The sequence below is a fragment of the Diachasma alloeum genome, unplaced genomic scaffold (genome assembly GCF_001412515.2).
Source record: "Diachasma alloeum isolate Michigan unplaced genomic scaffold, Dall2.0 Dall_scaffold_00283, whole genome shotgun sequence".
NCBI lineage: Eukaryota > Metazoa > Arthropoda > Insecta > Hymenoptera > Braconidae > Diachasma > Diachasma alloeum.
Window position 1 is genome coordinate 331,460 of NW_021680422.1, and position 4,395 is coordinate 335,854.

The 4,395-nt window shown below is 35.7% G+C and overlaps 1 long non-coding RNA gene across 1 annotated transcript; it reads right to left on the reverse strand.

The window, feature by feature from the left end:
- Positions 1–1,197: 1,197 nt before the first annotated feature.
- LOC107038437 lies at positions 1,198–2,237 on the reverse strand. The gene is made up of 2 exons (XR_001460896.1): positions 1,723–2,237; positions 1,198–1,523 (listed from the first exon to the last, which is right to left on the reverse strand). It is a non-coding gene; the product is annotated as an uncharacterized LOC107038437 (long non-coding RNA).
- Between the last annotated feature and the right edge of the window lie 2,158 nt (positions 2,238–4,395).

Below are 4,395 nucleotides of genomic sequence, written 5' to 3' on the forward strand. Positions count from 1 at the left end.
CAAAAAGCTTCATTGTTCTTCGTGCATGAAAAATGGGGATCTTCGGGAAACTCCTTGCGATCGCAAGACTTTTACCGATTTATTTTTCTCCGTGTGACGTCCGTATAGAAGATCAAACAATCAATTTAACATTGGGATAAATGGAGTGGAGAGAAAAACGTGAATATCTCGGAAATTAGATGCGATAAAATGGGCCGTTTATACGTGGACGTACACATATAATTGGACTGAAATTTATAGAAATTTTTTATTTGCAATGACGAAATTCCTTGAAATTTCCGTATTACGGCAACGCGATAAAAATTCCCAATAAGTGTTCCCGGAATTTCCGCGAAAATATTACTGAAACCTACAGACATCATTCCTGAATTCAAGACTTTCCTTTGATTTTCAGGATCATGTGACTGGAAATTTTTTTCAAAATGACTTAATTTTAACATTGTTTACTCATTGAATTTTAGAAATGCAGCTGCCTAAAAAAGACACATCGATTCCGAGGAACAACGTTTTTTTTTCTCGGTAAATACAGACAATAGAGAAATGTCAGAGTGGAATTCCCTGATTTTTTTTCACTCTCGATCAATTTTTTAAAGATTCAAATTGATACTTGATTCATTCACATCGTTCCATTCCATCGGGAGATATTGTCGATTGGAGACAATATTTTATGGTCACTGAAGGAGGCAAACCGTTCATCTAAATCTCGCAATAATCTACGAAAAATCTTATTCATTAATCTATTATTATTCGATTAATCCCATCATGTGTAGATCGCTGGAGAACAACGGAAACGTTCCAACCGTTCAAACGAGTTCATTCGTTCATTCGTTCATTCGTACGTATGTACCGTAAAACAATAATTACTAATTTTAATGAATACTCGAATATTTAAATATCCAACTGAATTGTTTTTTCTCACCCTCAAGTAGGAAAAAATTGTTGATCAAAAGTGAACGAATGAAAAAAAGTAGACAATAATTTCTCCACCTCTAGTATAGTTGGAAGTCATAAGCTACAACACTTATGACATATGACAGTTCATCGTGATCATTATCACTACCCTCCATGTACGTGTAAGAGTGCATTCAACTATGTTTTCTCTTCTCCATTCATCAGAAATCACTGGAGAGCACAACAGAGTTCGTATGACTTGAAACGGTGAACACAAGCGTTGATGGAGCATTCCAAGAGTTGACATTATGCTGTTTTATCGCTTCGTTTTATTCGAGTAAAATATGTGACCAGAAGACGAAGAAATCAATGTGATGACTTGAATCCGGCCCGCTCTTTAAAATAAAATAACAGGATATCTTGATGGTAACATTTAATCGTTGAGAAATAGTTGTATCCCTCCCCTCAACAGGAGGATTTTAAGGGCCTCATCACGTCAACCTTTTAGTTGAAGATAAATAATCAGAATTCCAGGGTTTCTGCATTGCACACATGACAGAATTGCATCTGAGGTGGCCATTGTGGTTTTCCATTCTCCAAGTGACCCACAATCGCAATAATATACTTCGAACCTAAAAATTATGGATAAAAATTATTCCCTTTCAATCTGTTTTCCTTCAACGAATATATAAGTTAAATGTCTGTAATGAGCACCGTCCAATTGCGTGCATAAGGAAGGGTCTCGTCAATCACTGTGATACATGAATAACGGAAATCGTTTAGATTGAAATGATTTTTATGAATGAAAGAAATGGAGTTCTTTTTACTCACCGTCCACGGATTCATATAAGGAGTTGGCACGTGTGAAATCTTCATTTTAACCTTATGAGAGGGGATTGGGCTCAGAATTCACAGCGTCATTAAATGGATGATATAATAATTTAGCCCTCTTCATGAGTTGTACTTCCAAACACCTTGATTCCAACTGCTCCACTGGATAAATTCTCGGGCGCTCAATTCGTTTTTTCCAATTATCCTATTACATCAAGGAAATTACATTTTGGAGCAATGATTTTGGAGTAATGGAGGAACAGCTGGATCTTACACAGTCACATATTGTAGTTAAGTGGGCGGCATCACGTGACCATGACGCTTGCACTATAGTATGATTGAAAACCAATTTTTCTATATTATTCGAAAATTAACTACTCTTGAACACTCATGAACGTGAATTATTCGTCTGCAAACGATTTTCTAATCACTACGTGGGAGCAAAATTCGAAAATTCCATTTTTCAATATTTTTTTGGGCTAGCGACATGAACAATATGGGGTGGGTAGGGTGGACTACACCACTCATCTATTTCTCCCTATAATTGGAAATGTTATGTCCTATCCAAGTTATNCCATTGTATTCCAGACTTTCTTTATTCTTCTATTTCTGGTATATTTTTAATTTTCTGAACTATTTAAATTATTTTCCAACAATAATTTGAATCTCGCGGACTGCTATGGCCGATTAATAGCCCCATCTATAAATTTCAACGTCAAGACATCACAGAAAATGAATCACTCTTGAACACTCATGAACGTTAATTCCTTATCTACAAACAATTTTCTAACTACTACATGGAAGAAAAATTCGAAATCGTGAATTTTAATTTATTTTACGGCTAATTACACGCCAAACACAATTTATTTTTTTATAAATAAATGATTGACTCTTAAAAGTTAAAAATTACAATACAATGACCAGCGAACGAGCTACAAGCGATCTGATAAAGTTTTTTGGTGGAAAACTAAATTTTCCTGGCTGGTATCATACTGCTTTGATAAAATGCACGCACACATGAAATAATTTCATAGAAATACCCCGTTTTCTCTAAGAAATTCTATTGGAAAATTCTATCTGTTTATTGCGCCATTTCTATAGACGTTTCTGCAACTTTATCATGTCATTTTGTTAACAGATGGTTGATAGAAGTCCTTGTGCCTGAATTTTTTAGGTTTTTTCCGCTATTCTCATTTTTTATCAATTTCTGGATATCACTTCTGAGAAAAAAAACTTGGAAAGTCCTTACCCAAAAATTTTCATAGAGAAAATCCTATCAAAATAAATTATGTACAGAAATCAACATTTGTAGCTATTTTTCGGTAAACAAATATGGAAGTTGAATGATATTTGATTGAATATTGCCGAAAAAAGAAAAACCCTTTTTCAATAGAATCCTGATAAAGTTCCCGAAGAAGTGCAATAGAACTTTTCAGAGAAAGTACTAGGATTTTCTATTATTAATTTTTTTTCGTGTGTGTCGTTATTCCATTCTCCAATAGCAGTTCAACGAGTTGCATTGTCACAAAAAAAACCTTTTTCTACAGAATTTGAAATATTTTAATCTGTTACAAAGACATTAGACAAGATGAAATAATATTTGAAGGATTAAGATCTAACGCTGAGAGCAGAATCGGAGGATTTCTTCAAAATAGATAGTTATTTCGCAGTAGCAACAATTCCGTAGAAAAAATATTTGGGCCGGGTTTCAGGTGAATATATGAAAAAGANGTTTTCCAGCGACAGCGCTGGGACTTTCTATGAATTTTTTGACCTACGTGTCAATGATAAATATGTCGAGAAAAAGGAAAAGACTTTTAGATCATTAGATTGTGCATTCATTATACTATTGATTATAATATGTTCGATTTTACATTCCTGACAATTATTACAAAATGCGAGGAGCTACTGTATTGAGAACCCACTTCCGGTTATCGACAAATTTATACTCGGGCCCTACCATACCAACAGTTCCGTACGCTCCGTCGTAATCCATGCGTCACCGATACGAATTTTGCTGTTGAACACTTTACATTGGCCCTGCTGATCACCCCTATAATCTCTGGACGAGTTGTCGGCACATCTAGTTCGCTCTGTGGCCTAAATCGACCGTGGCGCCATCCCTTCCACGGTGCACTTACTATTTCAGCTTGGGGTCACCTGCCCCTGGAGAACTGAGCCTTTACTTTAGAGATTATAGGGGAGATGAACAGGGCCAATGTAAAGTGTTCAACAACAAAAATTGTAGCGGTGGCGCATGGACTACGATGGAGCGTACGGAACTGTTGGTATGATAGGGCCCGAGCATAAATTTGTCGATAACCGGAAAGGGGTTCTTAATACGGTAGCTCCTCGCATTTTGTAATAATTGTCAGGAATGTAAAATCGAACATATTATAATCAATAGTATAATGAATGCACAATCTAATGATCTAAAAGTCTTTTCCTTTTTCTCGACATATTTATCATTGACACGTAGGTCAAAAAATTCATAGAAAATCCCAGCGCTGTCGCTGGAAAACTCTATAGTTTTCCAGTGATTCTATTGAATAATTGTGCAGATTTTGTTTTTTTTTTACTATAGTAATGTTCGATTATATATATTTATTCCCCCCCTGAGTGAGAAAGGAATATGTATCGCGCTCGCTCCCACTCATTGTCGTCTCCGTCGCG